Source organism: Larus michahellis, chromosome 1 (genome assembly GCF_964199755.1).
Source record: "Larus michahellis chromosome 1, bLarMic1.1, whole genome shotgun sequence".
Taxonomy (NCBI): Eukaryota; Metazoa; Chordata; class Aves; order Charadriiformes; family Laridae; genus Larus; species Larus michahellis.
In genome coordinates, this window is record NC_133896.1 from 30701868 (window position 1) to 30724398 (window position 22531).

The 22531-nt window shown below is 36.0% G+C and overlaps 1 protein-coding gene across 3 annotated transcripts in view; it reads left to right on the forward strand.

The window, feature by feature from the left end:
• Positions 1–22531, forward strand: part of IMMP2L (inner mitochondrial membrane peptidase subunit 2) — a 471260-nt gene that overhangs the window by 311591 nt on the left and 137138 nt on the right. The gene's annotated exons all lie outside the window — the stretch shown is intronic.

Sequence of the window (22531 nt, forward strand, 5' to 3'; positions counted from 1 at the left end):
CAGACTAAGACTCAATTCATTTAGATAATGATTCTTGCTCTGGTGTAGTGAATACTTAAGAAGTACTTGGCAGCTGCAATTCAAATCAAGGTTTTGAGTGTGGTCTCAATAAGCCCTAGTTAATAGCACTATCGAATATGTCTCTGTCTGGTTTTTATTTTTTTCCCTCTTGCAGTTGATATAATTTCTGTTCTATTGAAAAATTCCGAATCATCTCAGTTTGAGAAACAAAAATGAATTCTGAAATTTCTGTTGAAGGAAAATATCTGAAATAACGGACACTAAGAAGATAATTTGATGTCCAAAAACTGTGGACATCTACAGCTAAAACTAGCTACCACCTTAAAGAACTAAAAACATAGAGTAGTGTGAGCTACTGAGTGATACCTTTTATAGATCTATGTCCTTAAGAAGGTACTTATTCCTTGATGTAGTTGACATTAGTGCTGTAATTCATAGAAGTGATAAGACTGATATTAATGACGATTCAGTATTCCTCATTCATTTCTGTAGCAATGTCAAAAAGGGACCGCGATATAAGGCAACTTCAAGGGTTACTTTTCACTGTTCTGTGTTAGTAACATATTTGCCTGAATTTTTGAAACTGAATGTAGTTTTTGAAAATACAAAAGACATTTAATAACTTAAATTCCAGCTGTAGGAAATCAATTATGCTGTACATTCAAATGCCTTAAGACTCTGAACTTTTCATTAACTTCTGTGGGTGTTCTTGGGCAAATGGACAAAGGTGTGGGGCATAATAGCTGTGAGAGTGTGTGCAGAATACTGATGAGCCTGTAGGTTAGTGAATCGCTCATGGGTACAGAAGACTGTACAATGATCCTCGTTTGTCTTTAGTAAAACAGGTTAGATTAATTTATTGATAGAAATATTAATCTCAGTAATTCACATGTGCTTTTTTTTTTCTATTTGAACACATGAAATTTGTCCCAAAGCCTTTTGTTTTAACTGTAGAAACTAGTTTTTAGCTAAGGAATAAATTATTGGACTATCGTAACTTGTTAAGTTTTTATTACGTATTGCTGTTCCTTAATTGTGTATGTGTAGGAAATGTAAGTAATACCTGCCACTATGGTAAAGCAAAAGCTTAGATAATAAGATAAAACATCAAAGCTGGCAAGATTGTTTAAAAATATGTATTTATTTTGTAATGATACCGCAAGCAGGTATGTGACTAGGCTATTTGTGACTAAAACAGACAACTGGTAACTGAAAGCATGTATAGAAAACATAAATTGAAGATTTTGACTCCTATTTGATGTCTGAAATTAGTCTCTTAGCTTTGATTTCTTAAGATTTTGTTTGTATATATTTCTATATATTGAATTATTCCTCATTAGCACACAACAATGCTCTGAATGAAATTGAAAGTAACATGGATTATGTACAAAAATGTATCTGAAAGCATGGGACTCTTCCCCATGGTTCTGACTCTTTTTTGGTACGGGTGAAACATGATGCAATACTGACCTTAGAGGAACATTTGAACATCGTCATTCCTAATATCAAGTCTTTGGAGTACATATGCCTGTATGCTAAAACCCCCACTTCTTTAAGCCTTTTGCTGCTCAGTTGATCAATCAGAATTCCAGTTGTGTTGCGTTGGACGTTTTGTCTGGGAGGTCAGTTCAATGTACAAAGTCTGTCTGTTGCTCTGCAAATTTTGCTTGATGTCATGTGTGTTGATGGTGAAATTTAGTTGCCATTGTGAAGAAAGGTTTCCAAATAATTGTGAGTTGGAAGGTATTTTCATTTAGTGCTCCATGAGATATGTGAGTCTGTAGTTATGCTTTCATAGATAAATGAATTATCTTTAGTCGATCTATTTGGGGCATGATTAAGGATAATTTTTCAAAACGATGCTGTCTTTTCTCATGTTATCAATTAAAATAAGTTAGTTAGCATTTTACTATTTGTTAATTACTGAAAGTCATGAAAGATCAAATAGGAAATGTTCCTTATATTTTGACTTGAGTTCAGGTGTTATGATTCCACAACAGAAAAATCCTGGTTTTCAGTTCTTCATTTCTAAAAGCATTAACTAAGATAAAAACTGCGTCATTTTGAAAATAATAATGACTGACTTGTAGCTTTTGAAAGGGAATGTAGGTGAGAGATCTATAAGGGATCCATTTCGACCTTTTATTTTGTATTTTTCTGGTAGTCAGACATTATGAACTACATCGTACTCCACCTTTTGATATGTGCTTTGGGGGATTGAAAAATGCTACAAACTCACTCACTGAATAAAAAGTCTGGCATTTCAATTTTCTGTTCTTGTTTCCAATCTACTTGGCAGTCCAGGTGAAGTGACTTCAGTAGTGTCTTGTAAATCCCTGGAAGCGTATAGTACATGCCACAAACCTATAACAGAAAATTTAATTTGGATAAGCTACTAGAACTTCCTCCTCAAAAGAATTTAAAGGATAGACAGAATATCACCACTTAGCCCTTGAGAACGAATCTGTAGGTCAGCTTGTATATAGACAATATTGTAAAGTGTAGCTCCCATAGATCAGGTTTTGTTTTGTCTTCTATGGATTCACAGGAGAATTAACTTTAAGTAGGAAATCATTACAATGGTTCCTGAAGACTGTTTAAATGATAATTCTTCCAAAGGCCTACTTTTAAAGTCAATATAATCTAATTTGTTAAAAATTAATGTTGGTATTGTAAACCACTTTGAATAACTTGAAATTAAACTTATTAAAACTCATTTATCTTAAATGCAGTAGTGGAAATTCAAATTCTATGGTAATCTATCACAGACGAGTTACGGTATGTTTTCAGTAAAACAAATAAATTAAGGTTTATGCAAGGTAAACCAAAATTGGGATTAAACTAGTAACAGTTAAAATTAAGTCTGACTTGCTGAACTAATTTCTTTTCCTTCTGTCTGTCACAGTTGCACAGGTCGGCAGGAGCTTGGTGTGCCAATTCTATTTCTTTCATATAATTGTTTGCTTCTTAATACTGTACCTGATTTAAGAATTTTTGTGAGCCCCTAAGAAAAGCAATTTTAAAAAGTTTTTTCCAGGGAAAAATTATTTTTAGGCTATTTGGGAGTCAGTGTTCTGAGGATCGAATGGTTCAGCAAAATGATGTTGCATTTCAGTGTTGCATCTTGCAAAACTGCTCTGAAGATGTGAGTAAGGAAATACTCCCTGTTTCTCAAAGCATGACGAAGCAGAGATAGATCATTATAGTATTAGGCTGTAGGTCTAAACCAAGCTTCAGTAATTTTTCAACTTTTACTACAAGGTCCATCATTAAATTGCAGAAACTATTGTCACAGAATGTTAGGAAGGGCAGAGATATAAAGGGGTTTGAAAAAGGAGTGGAGAATTAATAGAAATAAAGCCCATCAGCAGTATTTAATGCAGCAATCACAGTACAAGTTCTGTTTTCAAGTTCATGCAGGTTGTTATATTTCTGACGGTCAAAGATCCCATACTGCCTTAAAATATAACCAAAATCTGGTCATTGTGTCCACTTCTGGAAGAATCCTTTCAACTTCAAACAAACTGTTCGCTACTCTATGCACGTGTTAGGTTGCCTTTTTTTTACTCTGGATCACCAACTGGATGATCCAGACTGGATGGTCTGTTGGTGACATCCAGTATCCCTTTAGTATGAAAAAGCCAATCAACAAATTTTCTGTTTTTTTCACTGAATTACCTCAATTTTATCAGATAGTTGTGGCTGCTATTGGTTTTCACTCAGGACCAAGGATGGTTGTCTAACAAAACAGCTGTCTTCATGCAGAGACTCTATTACTTGATAGCAACTTGTCTTAGATTATACTAAAAATTACTGCCTGCCTACAGGAAGCAGAATAGCCTTCAGAAAAACTCAGATTTTGCCAGTGTTGGGGCACAAGAATGTCTCTATACGTAACATCTTCAGGGAATCACCGGCAGGAATTGCATCCAGACCTTTGCCATTTAATCACAGAAATCATTTTATATTCACTAGTGCTGTAGTAAGAGTCTTGTTCCCTCTCCACCAACAACCCCCAAAATACACACAAAGACCTGTGGTAACTGTTCTGAGGTACTGGTGGTGTGGTGAAGTAGTGCTTGCAATGGCTCAAAGTTAGAATAGAAAAATGAAATAGCAGTAAAAGACATTGAAAGACTAGGAATCACAGTTGGTCATGATACCCAGGTGATGTTTCTTGCTGTATCCTATTTCCTTCTTTCTCAAAGTCCATTGTCTTTGTCTTTGGGTTGTGAATATAGATCTGTGAGTGTGGGGATCCATATTGACAAGAGTGCTAGTGGAATCAACAGAACTTAGAACTGATTGTACTCTACAGAGACACAGTGCTGTCCTGAGAGATTACAAATTTTGGAACATCTTTCCTTTTGACTAGCTAATTGCAATCTTCGTATTGTTCTGTTTTTATGTATCTAAAGATGTAGCGGCAGCCAAACTATCCCTTATATGAAAAACCCTTTGTCCTCCAAAATATTTTTATTTTGTGGCTGTGTGCACAGAATGCATATCTCATAGGACTTATGCAGTGTATTTTGCGCTACTTTTTGTTAGGTATGGATGGGCTTTTTTTAAGCCAATGAAAGCTTTTGTTAGGTTCCAGCTATACTGCTCTGTCATGACTCTTCAGCATTGATCGTATCCTTGTAAGCCTCCTAAATAGAGTTTCCATTGATTTTGATTCCATTTCCATATGCATGACTGGACTCCATTTCTATAAATACAAATGATGGGAATATATATTGATACAGCGTCTTTAAGGTATAAAAACTAACTGACAAATCCAGGATGAAGATTTTCTTATCTGTAACAAATTTCTAAGGTTCTGTAGATCTCTAGGCCCAGTAATGAAGGTTTGCAAAGCTGGATTTCTAAAACTGGGCATTCTTCATGCTCATTATAAAATATAGAGAAATGTTTTTGCTTTGCATTAGATTTTGGTTCCATAATATTTGAGGAAGGTGCATGAAGAGACAGAAAGAATAAGAATAGAAAGTTCAATTTCAACAAAAAAATGTACAAATGGGCGGTCTTTTGTTTTCAGAAAATACAGGGTAAAATAATTTTTCATAAAGGCAAAAAATATGAAAATGCAAAAAATGAAAAGACACAGTTTTCCAGACTAATGTTTTACTTTTGTTTCCACATTGGAAAGTGTGAATGTTAATCTTACAGCAGTATTTACTCATTGCTCCGTGCAGTAAGGTCTTCATTCCTTTAATATCCATAATATTTTAAAGACATATTTTCTTCCTAAGAGTACAGATAACAGCAGTAAGATTGCTAAAAGATCGTGTAATTCATCAATATTATTTCTCTGATATTTCAGTTGGTTTCACTTGTTAAAATTCACTGGAAACAATGGAGTTACAACGTAGACCCAGGAAAGGAAAGGGAAAAGACAATGTAATATGATTCTCTGAGATTGTACAGAATTTGCAGTGTTAGCTTGTAGAAAAAAGAAACAACATATCGTATTACCTCTGAAGTGAGGAGGTTTAATTTGGACAACGCTAAGAGACAATAAAAGAGAGACCATCGATAACAGTAGTTTTGACAGAGTTACTAGTCAGACTAAACCCAAAAGTACTAAAAATTGAATATGTAATTGCAATTGCAGTATGTACTCAGCTAGTCTCTACTAGTGTGCATTTGAACCAAGACACTAATGACAGCTGCATCTACAGGAGGGAGAAAGGGGCTTTTATTCTTTCTTTCTTTTTTTCTTCTTTTTTTTTTGTTTTGTTTTTAGTTTAATTAGAGAAGCAGCACTCTAAAATGCAAAAAGCAGCATCTCTTTTAAGAGATGCTGTATCTGTGAACACAGTGCATAATGAGTCTCAGTAGTGTTCAAAGACTATTTTAATCTGCCAGAGTAATAAACAGTAGGGAAGTTTTTAAAATGCTCTGTAGGCACCTTGGAGTAACATTTCTCATGGCTTTCAGAAAATCCCTGTACTTACGCAGCCCATGGTTATCATGAAGTATATGCCAGTATATGCAGGAAGTGTATCTGCAGACACTTATTGCGAGCATTAGCTGTAGCTGTGTGAAGTACCATTCTATCTTGTGCTAATATATATTACAGAATTAAGAGAAAAGAGGCAGACAAGCACTTTATGTCTTTATCATTGAAAACTACAAGGATGGAGAACAGAAATCTGTTAAGAGGAGCTGGGAAAAGTACTGGTGAAGTATCGTGGCCTGTCTGGACTGAGAGCGTGTAACTTTTGCAGTATGAATATCCAGCAGAGTTACGGTCACCAGTTCACTTCTGACTGGCTTCCGTGTGCTGGACATTGAGTACAGACCAATATAAGAATGGATAATACTACTAATAAGCAGGTCTTTATTTTCTATGAAATCATTTTCTAGGATGTTTAGGCCTTTTGAACATTATGAACAGGGCTGTGATACACACAAATGCTGTTTTAAGAAAATAAAAATACCATTGTGTCATAGACCACACATGGACTTCTGTGTTCAGTTTTGGTCAGGGAAGACATCAATAATCTGGAACCAGTTCAGCAGAGGGCCTCAAGACCTCTGGCTTGTCAGGGGCTGCAGCACTTGCCCTGTCAGGAGAGGCTGGGGAAACATTGTTCAGCCTGGAGAAGAGGAGGCTTTGAGGTCACCTAACAGCAAGCACCCAGTACCTATGGGGAAGTTTGCATGAAGGTGGAACCAGGCATAGTGGTGCAGTGGCATAACTTGAAACAAGAGAAGTTCAGACCACACAGAAGAATTTTCTCCGTGAGGATGATAAGGCTATGGGGCAGTTGCCAGAGAAGTTGTTGTCTCCGTCCTTGGAGGTGTTCAAGGCCTGACTGGATAAAGCTCTCAACAACCTCACCTGATCATGTAGCTAAGCCTGGTTTGAGCAGGAGGTTGGACTAGAGATTCTATGAATATGCTGTTAATTTCAGAGAGCTAGAAGAGGCTTAACTGAAAAGTAAAATTACTGACAATTGTCTCTGTTTTACCGCAAACCAGGACAATATGATACTAAATTTCAAATGCGTTATGCAGCATTTAGAAGAATGTTATCTTTATTGGAAGCTTAAACAAATGCAGTGTATTCATCTCATTTAAGAGAGAATGTCTTTTGTAGGCATTTTTTTTTAAAGAAACACATTTGATTTCTGTTTCACTGGAAGCTGCCAAGACATCAGACGGTTAGAAAAGACATGCATACAAGTGTAATCATCTCAATGGGAAGCTCAATAGGTTGCTTTTATGAAGATTTAAAAAAAAAAGGTGAGCAGCAAATGAATAAAATGCACTAACATTTAAAAAATCCAATAGTTAATAAAATGCTTTCATGTATTTTAATTTTCACAAATTTTTGCTTTCTAAGCTATGGATACAAATGTCATTGGTGGTCTGAAATTTGGCACTGAAATCCATTCTTAGGAATCAAAGGATGTGTTTAGTAAAAATGGTCTTTCTCCCGAGCAGTTTAGGACTTCATCTTCTCAATGTTTAGATGGCTGCTTAAGTAGTTTCTGTATAGAAGTTGAGCTCCATGTCAACTCTGTTGCTCATCTATATGTATTGTATTAAAAGCTCAGTATAACAAAGATTGGGGTAGGAGGGAGGAAATAGTATTAAACCCATTTTACAGAAGAGGAAGTCAAGATGAAAGACGATGTCGTAGGCTTATGCTCATTAAGAAGTGTGTGGGACAGCCATTAACTGAACTCCCTGGGTTCCTCATCTCAGAAAATGAACAATAAATTTGTGTGTTTGTCAGCAGCAGATTTTATAGATGTACTGGAAGGCAAACAAGGTTCAGAACCTCGTAATTCTGTCCACTTCCCTCCTATAAATTGAAAGGACAGTTTTTATTAGCTTGAACAGTATTAGGATCAGGTATATCGTTATGTTTGCAAATTGAAGGAAAACATGCTGAAACAGAAGAGTCTACTCTGAATAATGTAAATAAATCTTACTGGTCATTTCATTTTACAGTAGTGCAAGTGTCCTCTTTCTATCTTACTTGAATATATTTAGGGTGCTGAACTCAGCCGGTGACACTGTGAAAGAATTCTATCCACCTATAATGAGTAGAAAACTATTTTGCAAACTAGACTCAGTATGCGGTTATTTCATTACCTGCATCATTATCCTGGCTTCAGAGTCCCAAAAGGTGACTTTTCTTTGAAGAAGATTTAGCAGACTCTCTGTTAGATTCAAATCAAGTAATGGTCAGGTAACTGCAAGTGACTGAGTTGGTGTTTTTTAAAGATACTGCTTTTCTCTACTCTCTTTCCATTTCTACACACACACACACACACACATATATACACACAGATTCTTCCCTCCTTCCTTCCATCCCCCACAGCTGGAGATACTGCTCCCTCATGTGATCCATTTAAGCTGACCATGTCATGATACCACTCTAGTCTAATGAAGAAGATTAATTTCCATCTGCACTCATGTGTAGGGAAACAACAGCAATTGCATCACTTTTGATGCTGTATATGAAAAAAAGCATAGCTCGCCTCCAAAGTGTTGTTCTTAAATGCTCATCTTTCCAGTGCTTTCACCTGGGCTCCCTTTTGGAACTGTTGAAGGCAGCTAAAATGAACACCATGTACTTGGCATTGCAATGAGCTGACAGGAACCACATGTCTGCTTACCAACCCAAGCTGAAGCACAGTAACTTCTTAAAATGCACCGACACTGCCATTTGTGATCATCTGAACATACTCTCATAGGATCAGAGTCTCAGCTGGTATGAACCGTTTTAGCTCTGTTAATGTTAAGGGAAATAGGCCAATTTAGTCTAAATACAAATCTGGTGAAAACACTTTTTGGGATAAGAACATATGTAAAGAATACAAAAAATGTCACCTCTCCAAAGATTTATAGTTGATTTTATACATTTCATATTTTTCTGTTGAGTGGAGTAATGGATACAGAATTATACACAGGATGAGTGGAGTAACGGATACAGAATTATACACAGGATGAACTGATGATGCTATATCTCTTTTCTCTTTTTTTTTTTTTTAAATTTAGAAAAACAGTGTAAAGTTTCCTATTTCTTTGCTTCTTTTCCTCTTTATATTTATGGCCTGACAAACTTCTTTAGTGCCAGTTCGCATTTTATAGCACTGTTTGTCAGCCTTAAGCAATAACTGCCCATGTTATAATTTGAAAATTTTGAAATTATTGCGTTTGCTATTATGTAAAACTCGCAAATATATGTTGGCAGAAATATTAATTGTGAATTGCTCATTTAAAAAGATTGCCTGCCTATTTTTGCACTGCAAACTGATCTTGAAATGAGGGCCTGAATAGTTCACAGTAGCAGAACTAATAAGGTTTGGAAATTGATCACCCCAGTGGTTATGAGATTCAAATGAGAATAGGAGGGAAAATGACTATTATCTTTTTTCATTATTATAGAACTGACTATTGTTGACATTCTGCTTCTGTGAAGTAAATTGTGTGATGAAACTGTAGCGTATTTTGAGTATAATGGGTAACAAGTCATTAAGCGGGGTCTCCAGCATCTGTGCATAGGGGAGCCAAAAATATTTTCTTCTTTACTGTGGTACGTTGGCAGTGATTGCACAAATAATTTCTGCTTGCTGACCATTATTCCACAAGCTTTTTAATATGCAGCCAAAAATATATTATGATAAACTGTATGTCATGTATTTCTAGAACTTCAGGTATATCCCAGATAGCATTTCTAATGACTAGGTTTCAATTTTGTATATATAGCAAAAATAAATTAGTATTTAATCATTTATTATAGCATGAATGGGAGCAAGTGATAAATGCTGAAAAAGATTGTGATAGGACTTGCTATAATTGAAAACCAAAGCATAGTGCCCTGCTAGTAGAGGTGGGATTCTAATAAGTGATGTACCTCTAAAAAAGATAGAATAGAATAATGGATGAGGAAATCAATGAACAGATTAGAAATAGGTACGTACCTAAAAAAGAAAGGTGACCTTTAATGGATTTCAGGGGACTGACTTGGCGATTGGCTAAATTAATCACAGTTCTACTGCTAGTGCAACTTTCTGTGCAAAAAACCCAAAATTGCCTACATGCAACATAGTAGAAATGGATGGCATGTATAATTAAAAGTAGCAGTATCGTGTGTCTGTTCAGGAGTATTATGGAGCATGTCTTGTCATATTTCCCATATAGCATATGTAGGTATGATCATATTTAAAAGAAGGATTTAGATTTCTAGTAATAAAAGTCATTCTACTGTTTCTGAAGCTTACGCAGTACTTAAAACTTTAATTAAACAGGTTTTCAAGAATGGGGAATAGAGACTAAGTTCATAAACCAGACAGATATGCTTTGTAAATGAAGAAGAAAGCTAATTAAGCCAAGCATAGCAGCATAATATTAATTTTTAAAAACACTTCAAGCATATTTGTACTAAATCTTGCCACAGCTATTCCATATTTCCTAATGAGTTATTCTACAGTTTAGGTTCAGCATGTATGCTGCCAACACTTCCAATAGCCAGGTAAAAAATTGTATCCTTAGGCATTATGCTAATGTTTATTTCAGCACAATTAACTCTTTGAGCCCGATTTATGAAAAGAAAAGGGCAAAAATGACATAAGGAATTTTTAGGTACTAGAATATTTTTCAGTCCTGTAAGTTTTATTCAGCTGAAGTTAATTCCAGTTTCTTTGCAAGGAGACAGAGGTTAATATGGAGTGCTTGCTGGTCTTTGTCAAGAGCTCTCTCCCGTGGGATAGAAGAGGGCATTTTGTCATATGAAAGGCAATTAAGGGAATTGGTGAGCTGCTACATTTCCTTATATATGAAGGCAAAATTCAACGACATGTTTTTACATTGTCAGATTTAGATAGTTAGTTGAAAGCACTTTCTGATGTGTGGCTGCAGTGTTTGTTTGCACTTCTATGTTTCCTCAAACTATTTGTCTAAAAAATCTTGAACATTTTGAGTTGAAAGATGTGATAAACATGTTAGGATGTTGCTTCTTTGGTTCAGTTTCTGTATTTATCTAAAGAAAGCTTTAGTTTCCTGACAGATTACTGAGCTATTCCTAATTCTCGTCTTCTGCTGGAAAATTTTGGTGATGTTTGAACAGGTTCATTTAGATCAGCTTTAGATATGTTCTTTTGGGATCTCTACTACATAGAATCTGAAAATTTGGGTCAATTTTTGAAGTAATAATAAAAGCCTGAGGACTTTTAAACCGAACCATTTCCCTCTGTCAATTCAAATATTTCTTTTTTTCAGAGAACATAAAAGTATGGTTAATATTGAATGTTTCATAATTACTTTCCTTCTGGCAGGGCCATATAGACTTAAACTGTTTCACTGCTATCATTAGTAGCATCCTTAATCTTCTTTCCATCATTCATGCTTGAGATTATCCAAACATGGGCCAAAATAGCAGCTGGATCAGGGAAGTTGCATACATGTCTACTGATTTTTGTAGGAGGCTTCTTAAAATCTGAGTATTCTCTGTGTTGCTCGAAGGCTGAGCAGACAGGGTTACCTGTGAGGTCCCTATCTGGTGGTATACATACTTTAAATGTAAAAAATAGCTTTCTTTGAAAATAATAGTTAAAAAATAAATAAAAAAAAGAGAGTGAGACAAAGAAAGAGGAGAGAAAGCTACAACAGTGGCCAGCTGGAAAGGAAGAGACTGGAGTATCTCCTGGCAAGACTTCTCATCATTTTCTCCAGTACCACAGATATTTCCCTGAACTCTTCCCACAGTGACTATATATCTACAGCAGGACCGACTTGGTCTCCCTGCTGGTTTCTCTTACACGTCAGTGCTGATGATGCTGACTGCAGCACACTGATCAGGTGCGGATATTGCACTTGTTTAACTGGTTGCGAAGCTCTGTGCACGTGTATTTCTGGATATTGCTTCTGGGCTATGTAAATAATAATTATCTACTAATGTTATCTACTAAGCTCTGCATATTCCTGACCATAAAGTTATAAACTAAAAGATATGAAGTGAGAGGTGCAAGAAGGGCGGGAGGAGAAAGGGTGACTTAAACATCAGTCATAATCTGTTCCCATGAGAAACCCAAAATGAGAGACACATCAAAGTTTGCAATTTGATGACACAAGGCCATGAGGACAAGACCATTTGGGAGTATAAGGTAAAAGTATTGCCACAGCAGCCTTGGGGTATTGTCAGTGAAAGACTACAAAGTCAAAACCAGACTTCAGCGCTACAAGTGAAAGATTGCAGGGCTGTAAAGGGAAAGGCCCTAGTGTTACAAACCTTAAGGCACAGGGTAACATCTGTACCTTTCATTTCTCTGTGGATAGTGTGGATTTTTGTGATGATGATGAATAAGAAAAGCCAGAGCGTTTCATAGGTAATTCGAGGCTCATTATTTAATGTGAAGACTTGAAAATTCTGCATGGTCAGAATTAACCATTTACAGTAGAAATACCTGCATCAACAGTTAATCAGCTAGTATAGTGCAGCGTAGTGTAACTCATCCTATAACCCCCCTTCCTTTCTTTTAATTTTTAGGGAACATTTTAGGAAATTATGTTTCTCTTCTCCCCCCACCCCTGCCCTCACCCCTATGCTCATGTATCCTCTGTACATCTTTGTACCAGTGCTAAAGTCATTCTGTAAGAGCCTTGGCGTAGGTAATTGCATTCTCTTCCTGTGTATCCTTTGGTGTATGTGACAGATTTTGAGGGGTCTTTAGAAATATTTACAGATCTGTATATACCATCCCTTCATACACAGGCATGTGAAAATAATTTTGAACATGCCAAGATATGTTAGGAATCTACTTTTTGGCCCACAGTTTTCTTTTACCAGAGTTTAACAAATTTCTGGCAAGTTTCATCTTTTAGCTGCTCAGTTCTGTTCTGCTGTACTTAACTGTTGGATGCTGACTTGTTACGAGGTCAACGGCAAGAGATTAGCATTTGTTGCTGAAGGATGTTTTTTCCTTCTTCTCTTAGTGGCTACTTCTTTAGGGGTTAAAATTAAGTGTTTCCCACTATGAGCACTTTCCATGTTATGTATTCAGTGATGAAAGAAAATAATGTAATTTGTATTTGAAATTTTTGAATACAAGGTCCTTCATAATAAACCACTGAAAGTTGAGTGATGAATTTAAAAAGTCTTTCTGTACAACCTTTAATTTCCAAAGGAAAACTGAAAGCTTTACAGGCTTTATAGGTGGGATTCAGTTGCTTAAACATACCCATCTAGTGGCATTTTAGATGCCCTAGATATCCTGTCTGGTCTTATAAGCTACAGTTTCAGGAAGGCACAGTTCTCTTGAACATTGTGTTATAGCTGCCCTTGTCATGAGGATGTCTCAGTAGACTGCCTAAAATAGCAACAGTCACTTATGTGTAGGCACACGAGTCACTCTTCATAACAAATAAGATGGTTCATGAGAAGCAATTAAAAATATCATGCTGAAGTTTTGGCAAACATCCAGCAACCTTTTGTGGTTTAAATCTTTGAGTCATTTAATGTATAGAAATTTTTGTTTGAATTTTCTTATATGTACGCGAAGTTAGCTTAAGGATGGTGTACATCTTTGGAGTGTAGGGAATACACCTTTAACAGCAATGATTGAAAACTATTTGTATTTGAATTATTCCTTGTCGCCGGAGTATTCTCACTGGTTGATATTTGAAGAATGGTCAATAATAGAAGAGTATCCCTGATGTTAAGGTGTGTGGCCAGCTTCCCGTGTAACTGCCTTGTAGACATTACTTAACATATGAACCTGGGAGAGCTGCTTTGTTCTGGAAAGAAATTTATATAGAGCACTGGCTGTGACAGTCTACAGTAAGGACAGAAAGTGACAAGGCCCTGTTTTTGCTAAATTTATAATCCCTTCTAAATATTTTATATAGTGTACATGGATTTTCAATTTGGATCTAGAATATATATACACACACATATATCTACTCATATAAATGTATTTGTATATAGATGTATAAGTGATGTATACATGAATGAGAAAAAAACCCTGCCAAATTTGTCAAGAATCAAGAGGTATAAGATAGGTTTGTGGGGAACAAAACTGAAAAATACATTTAAATGAATCATGATTCAGCTATTCAAACTTAGATTCTGTGTTGTCACTTTACAGGCAACTGAAGCTTTGAGTCTAAATATAAATTAAGTGTATAATATATGCTTAAACACACTGACTTTAATTACAAGAAATTCAAAACATCCGTTACTCACAGGAGACAAATTCTGCTTAGATTAAATAGAACCAGATTGGAGGAATAAACTTCATGTCTCTTAAAACAAGGAAAGATTGCTAATCTGGTATTCGGAAGTACCTGAAACTCTCCATCTGACAATCACAGCAGCTGGCAATAAATGCAAATTTGAAAACAAATTAAGTTGAACAACATAAATTGTTTTGCATTCCCTCTTGTTGGGCTTTGTTTGGTAAAGTTATACAACAAAGATATTGTCATGAACGGGACGTCTCTGAAAACAGGATTTGCATCCCTGTAGATCTGCAGAAAGAATTAAACGTTTCACTTATTCTGAAAATGAGAAATTTCCCCAAAATTTCCCCTGAAATTCAGATTAAATTGAACATCGTTATTTTATTTTCAGTTTTTACCTCACTTTTAAAGTATTGTAGATACAAGTGTGATTTTCTGCAATAGTTATTTCTAATATCAGACATGTGAACGTCATGAGTTGTGATCACCCTGCAAGGTTCTGTGCAGAGAGATTGTTGGATAGGTCAGCAGTTGAGAGATAATCAGAATCATTAGTCGTGTTTATTCCCTGTCAGCTGTTCAGATACTGTAATTAAGTTAGGTATAAAGATCTTACTACCAAATGGAGTCTAGTCCCCAACGGAAGATGCAATACGGCATGAATTCCAAAATAAAACCTGTAGTTCAAATTGGAGCTTCACAAAAGAAATCATGTTTGCAAAACGGAATGGAGTTCCAGTTTTACACAGACATATCTTCACTCCAGCTCAGACGTGTTCTGATTGTACTCATCTTTGGACATTTAAAATAAAATGAGTCTCAATTTCTAACCAAATCACCATCAGTTACTTTAATGTTGTTTTCAAAGTTTCTTTAAGTCTTGACTACTTGAGTCACCAAACCACACACGCATCAGCATAGTGTCAGAATCCCGTTAGTACCACATTAGTGGCTACAGCAGATCAAGGCCCAGGGTGACTTTAAAATCAGCTGATTTCAGACACAGAAAATCCGGTTAAGAACTACAGTATCATGAAGCTCTGTCTGGCTGTGCTGTAACCCAGACATTCAAACTGTCAAAAGGAAGAAGGGGACCCATCACCAAAAATTAAAGAAAGCTAAATAAATATAGACATAAATACCAGGAAAGCTCTTAAATCCCCAAATTAATAACCTTGTGTTTTGTAATTTTCTCCAAGCTTTTTTAATAGTAACAATCACACTGGTTTTCAATGAACACAGCATGTAGTTGTTTGTGTTTTTTTTCATTTTAAAACCTTCAGTGGATTTCTGATGACCCAATCAAGTTTCTTTATAACAAGTCCTCTGATCCACAAAGTTATGAAAGCAAATAAGCTGTCTAGTTTTGCAGCAGACAGTTTCTCTCCATTTCAGCAAAGAAATAATTAACCCTTCCTTCTATTGTCGGTTCTGGAAAACAAAACACCTAACAAAACTCTTTCAAGCCCTTCAGTGCTGTTATCATCAATATCTTCTCTGAAAGGAATCTCTGCAAAACTAAAAATGTGTTTATGCAGAGGAGATCATGGGAAGCCAAGGAGCGTAACATTTCTAAGGGTATCTCTCAGTGCTGTTAATATAAATATTAATCAAAACCTGATCTGAAATCACTTACAAGAATGGAATTCTTTCCATTATGTTGAGTGAATTGTGGATCAGTTTTCTGTATTTCTGAATACACTGGAATTTCTGAATGACACTTACTGAATAGGTACCCAAATATGAGGTGTCATTGGCCAAGTTTTCATAGGTTATTTGATCAAGATATGTCAGTACAGTTTTGAAAAATCTCACTTTTGGCTTTTAAAAATTATGGCCCAGTTATCTTAGAAATGATGACACATATTATACTGACATAAGGCTATTCTGAGACACAAAAATTTAAGCAAGTACTACATCCAGTCAGTAAAATCTAAGTGAAAAAAACTGTGCTGGTGTTGCTCAGTCCTGTTGCAAACACAATGTCTTCTCTCTTCCCAGGAACAGTACTTGTAATTTTGTCCTTGTGAAAATGGAAAAGCTCAACAACAGTGACAGTATAAGGGACTGAAAACCTGACACATTTCCACAACTCACTAAAAATAATAGGTGCAGATGTCATTTTTCTGCTCTTCTTTGGAAGAGGCTCTGGAGATTTGTCACAGTGTGGAGCATCTCCACAACCACTGTATTACATCTTCTCGGCAATGCCTGTAGCAGAAGCAATAGCAAATACAATTTGCTCTAGAGTCTTGACAACATACTTTGATTTATATAGATATTATGAAACAGTAGTTTCAGGATTTTGATATGTAACTGAATATATGCTTGTATAATATACAGTTAATATAGCTGTAAATAATTCATAGCTGGTCTTCTAACACCTTCTATTTTCTGTGGACATTGCTTTAAAAAAATGTTGAGCAGTAATGTTGAAAACCCCGGGAGCAAATCTGCAAATACATCAGTGACTCTTCCCTCTTATAATATTCAAGTTAAGTACTTTTTTTACGTCTTGTCTATTTTATTACAGTGGAACTGCACAAAAATAAATTAAACCAGAGAGTTCTAGAGTTTCTAGCCTGGGGGAAGTATATGTTAAGTAGTTAATTTATGTTTATTTCACTTCATTTAGAGCTATGTTTTTTTCTGAGATTTATACTGCATTGTGCTGGAGATAAAATGTGTGTTTAAGAGTCTGGTGGTAATATCTGTCTGAGATTGCTCTTCCACCAGCTTCTACTGACTTCTAGAAGTGAATTAATGTCTTTATTAATGTCTAATATGCTGTAGCCTATGACAATAGCTGTAAGAACATATTTGACCAAATATACTGGAGAAGATTTTAGTTCCACACATCTCTTAACCACCTGTACCCTGCTAAGAACTAGATAATTGCTTACTTTTTATGACTCTGAAATATTCCATGTATTTGTTGGTATAATCAATGTAAATCAGTCTTCCCAGATGTAAGTTCAATAGGGAACTACCAATCTGTATGTGATTTCACGCATTGTTTGTCTAAATGAAAGATCCAGATGCAAGATTTTGCACTGGGAACATTAAATAGATTTGATACTCAAACTAGGGGACTCCTTGTCACTTAGCTGATGAAAGTATGGCACTGACATCTGTATAAGACAGAGCTTTTTTTCCTTGCAGTGCATATGTGATATCAATAATCCTCTTGGAACTGGAGATGCTAAATTCAATATAATCCAGTGATTTGGTATTCAAAATGAAACAAAACAAAGTATAATAGTATCTGACAATACAAAAAGTAGAGATATTTTTTTTTCCCAGTCTGTAGCATGGAATAGGGTGAATCTTTTCTCCAAGAAACCTCCATAAAAAAATATCCAGTTGAAGAATCCAGCTTCTCTTAAAACAAACAAATTTAGAGTAAACGATGTCTTTCCTGTACTGATGCATCAACATACGTAGTCTGTCAGAGATGATAAGGTAGTTTGTCACATGCTTTTTACTTGACATTTGTCATGAAAATTGTGAGGTATGAGATAATTGGCTAGGAGTTGTTATAAAAGAAAAGAGATTGTAGGGGGGGAATTTGTGCAACATAAAGTGAATAGCAAGCAGGAATATGATAGCTTTAGAGAAACTAAATTTAATTACTAAACAAAAACATGATTTTAGGATATATTAGATAATTATTCGATTCGGTAAGAAATGGAGAAGCCTCAGCAAGAACAGCAGGTTGACTGAATGCACCTAAAAGGTGCACACAAACTGGATAGATGAGGGAAGCTTGAAGGAACGAGAACATTTAGAAAATATAAGCTTGATGGAGAAGACCTGATAGCAGTTTTCAATATGTAAAAGTTTGCTACATGATTGATATGATTAACTGCTCCCCATAGCTTTGGAAGATGTATGAGATTAGAAGAAGTGATTGGATTAAACTGTTAAGGGTTATGCATTAAATATTAGGAATAATTCGATAACTAAAGGATTGTTATGTACTACATGCTGTTTAATGCAAGAAAGTTGGGGTATTTCTGCCACTGGAAGGTTGTAATAACAGGTTAAACAAACTTTTGGAGAGGTGTTTAAATTTCATTAGACTTTTGTTTGATAGATTAAGTGTGAATGCCCATAGCATAGATATTTAATGTGGGGAGATTAATCTCATCCTATGTTGGTTTTGGGTGAGAAAACAAAATATGGATATGTTGCTTGTGACTATTTTCAAGATGACTTGACCTAAAAATTCTTCTCTAGGAGGAAACTCATGGCTCCATTAAAATCATCAGAGCTCTGGAAACATATACAGAGTTAGAAATTAAATGGTGTCTAATCTACATAGCATGTATGTACCATAATGCACCTCTTGTCTTTGATTCTGTGTAGTTTGTGCTGTGCCTCCTTTCTAGCCTCTGTATACTTGGTTTTCTTCTCCAAGGTAAGAAGGGAGAGGAGAGGATAGGATGTACTTGTAAGTCTTGCACTAAGACAGAACTAGCGTGGACCAAAGGTGATCTGGAAGCCAAGAAGTGTTCCTGAGACCTACAGTTTGGCATTATGCTGAATCTCATTTTAATAGACTAATGGGCTAGTTAGAAGTCCAGAACTTAAAATACTACGTACCAGAGGGGACACTGAGACTTGGGGATACAGAGCTGCATCAGTTATAAGCTTCCATAGTAAGGTAATAAAGTGAAAACAGAAGGCTCAAATATAAGGTAATTTCTTTCCACAATCACAGCCTTTCACAATGTCATGGGTTTTAAGTCATTTTCATCAGTTTTCGGTGATTGCAGTTGACATTGCAGAGATAGCCATTTGAAGAGGGTCTAGATGTAATCATGGGAAGCAAGTTCCTAACTTAAATTTCCTGTATTTATTTTTTTCCTCAAAACATATGGAGATTTTGTTGTATAAAAGCACATGTGTATACACAGAGACATATATTCAATATGTAAGTATAAAATTTAAAATATATATTGTATTAGATATGCTTTTATATGTGTATAATTACATGTATATAATTTTATGTATGTGTTTATATACGTACATAAAATTGTGTTCACTGTTGCCTGGTTGTACCCATAGTTGGAAGAGCAGGGTTCTATACTGCTATTACTGCCCTTTTAACGAGGGTTCAAAAGGAGTCCAGTCTCATTGGAGATAAAGCTTCAGTAACTACTAGAGTCAAAATGACAAGACAGAATGGAATTAAAATCTGCTGCAGCCAATAAGTTTTATTTTCTCTTCCTACCTGGGAGGAGGAGGGAGCACAGCTATTTAGAAGAGTTTCAGTGCTTTTACATGCATACATGAAAAGCACTTCTCCAGGCAAGAGAGAGAAAAGAAAAAATTAAGCTATTTGAACATTTTCTGAACCTGCGTATCTCTTACTGTCCCTGTTTCCCTAGAGAATTTGCAAGCCAGTTGTTTCCTCGGGCACTGCCCCTTTTCTTCCTTTGTCCTGGATGCTGTTGGAGAAGGAGCTCAGGGAAAATTCCCTCTGGACAATAATCATTGTAATATGTAATAGCATTAATGGGAAAAGGCACGTTGTGCATTGAACACAAGACCTAATTGACCATGCAATTGCATCACATCTCTCTGTCTAGTAATATCCCTTCTTTTATGTGTTAGTAACTCCTAACAGCTCTAAACTGCCACCGATCTCTACACCACTTTTAAAAGAGGCAATGATAAACCATCAGAAGCCAACTACATTTTTAGATTTTTCTGTCATTAAAGATTTCACCCAATAAAATATAAACATTTCCATAAATTCTATACATGTATATGATTCTTCTCTGAACTCTATTAGTTTTTATGCAAATACAGTGATTTGCATGGGATAAAGGTAATTCCTGGTTCCGTCCTTTCCCCTCTGATTGCCTCCTATTCTTCTCCTACAACTTTCTGTCCTTCTTCCTCTAGTCACAGATGCAACAGTTTTTTGTCAACTTTATTTCTTTGTCCTCTCTGCTCTTTCATGAATTTTTATTCTTCATCCTCTTTTATTTAATCTTCTGAATTTTTAATCCTGTTTTTCTGGCTCTTTACCCTCACTCTGACTCATTATTCTTGTCTGTCTTAAAGAAACTTGTCCTTGATCCCAATTGTCTTTTTAGCACGTCTCATTTCATTTAATCTCTTTTTGCACCTATAAAACTTTTCTCACCGAAGTCTTCCCAGCTAAATTTCAAGCTTATTATTCTGTTCTTATCTTCCTTCATCTATCCGCAACAATTTATTTTCGTCTTTGCATTCCAAGCTTATATCTAGTATAAAATCCAAGGTTGTTTTGGTTTTTGTTGAGTTTTTTTCCCCCATCACTGAATCAGCTTCACATTGTGCTCTGCGTAAGTTATTTTCTTAAACATTTGTCCAGGATTCTGGGCCTATATTGTGTCGTTGCCATCATTAAGTTTAGCTAAGGTGAGGTCATGTGTGTAGTTGCAGGACAGAGTTATCTGTATTCCAGATCTGCTTCCAACTGTCCAAAGTAAAATCTTGTTCTGCCTCCCTGACACCTTCCTGTGGATGTGTAATCAGCACCTCCCATTTGACGTTTGTTCCAGGGCTCTTCTTTGCCCTACATCCAGGCTGGTCTCCCAGTTTCCTTTCTCAGTGTGTGTCACACTGTCTCTGCTTCTGTTTCATCTCACTCGAGTCAACGTGCCAAAATCCACTGCGTAGTTTGGTCAGTCCTCATATCATATAATTATGCCTTCTAGGACCTTATCACAAAGGGTATTTCATAGCTCAACAATGTGTGTGTGGGTTCTGTGTCTCATCAGAAGTAAAAATCTAGTAAAGGCCGAGTATCTATAGACTTGATTACTGGCGCTCTGACTTCTCTGGTCTTTAAAAATGCAAATGCGCTATATTTTTTGGCGGGGGGCAGGGGTGTTAGACAGGGTACTTTGGGACTCTTCTTGCTCATAGATTTATCTTGTCACCTCTGTTTCTTTGGGTCCACCTGTGAATCATCTTGTCATTCACAAGTTGCAAATCGTCATTCTCAAGACACCGTTCTTTCTTCATTTTCAGTCTTTTATTATTTTCTGCACTGTCCTGTAATACACAGAACTTGCCTTCTGCTTCTTCTCAGCCTGAGGAAGAACTTCCTCTGACCAGTAATTTAATAATTCAAGTAAATACTGTCTAGTTTCTTTGATGTTTCCCACTAAAAAAAAAGAAAAAAGAAAAAAGATAAACCTCTGTAAATCCATTTGCTTACCACTTATGACAATCTTTATAATATTTTCAACTTTATGGAAGATGTTTTTGTATTGCTTTTTGTAGTGATCTCCTTGTTTCTTCATATGAACACAGGCTGAGAGAGTTGGGGTTGTTCAGCCTGGAGAAGAGAAGGCTCCAGGGAGAGTTTTTAGCGGCCTTCCAGTACCTGAAGGGGGCCTATAAGAAAGCTGGGGAGGGGCTGTTTCCAACGGCATGTAGCGATAGGATGAGGGGCAATGGTTTTAAACTAGAGCAGGGTAGGTTTAGACATTTGGAAGAAGTTCTTTACAGTGAGCGTGGTGAGGCACTGGAACAGGTTGCCTGGAGAGGTGGTGGAGTCCCCATTGCTGGAGACATTCAAGGCCAGGCTTGATGAGGCTCTGAGCAACCTGATCTAGTTGAAGATGTCCCTGCTTACTGCAGGGGGGTTGGACTAGATGACCTTTAAAGGTCTCTTCCAACCCAACACATTCTATGATTCTGTGATTCATATGCCTGTGTACTGATTTGCGTGCAGTGCAATTTTTATACTTTGATTGTAAACCTCTTGGGACATAATGATAGAAAAGCTGTCATAGTAATTCCAGATCTATTGGTAGAGATTCTATATGCTAGTATGACACAAGTAATAAAATACCAATAAATAAGGGTTTTATTTGGTCACGATTACCTGCCTGCATGAAGTTTACGTGAATCTAACCTATATAATTGATGCTCTGCTTATATAGAAAGCTTAAAGAGTCTTTTAACACATAACTGTTAGCATTTAGATATATTGCAGCTTGAAATAGTTAAAATAGATTCAGAAAACAAAAAGGTGTGTTTCTGAAGTTCTATTTAACACTAATGGTATATTACCCTGTAGTGCTTTCTTTTTTTTAATGCCTTTCTTCATTTTATATATTTGTCTCTGTTGTTTTTGAAAAACGAATCTATCCTTTGGTAATATGATTTGCAAGAAATGAAGAATAAAGCACTACCAATGAAGTGCTTTTAAACAAACTGTAATTAATTACTTGTGCAAATGCATTGAGTAAGTTTGGATTTGCAATTAGATAACTAATTATGTTGAAAATGCCATAGCATA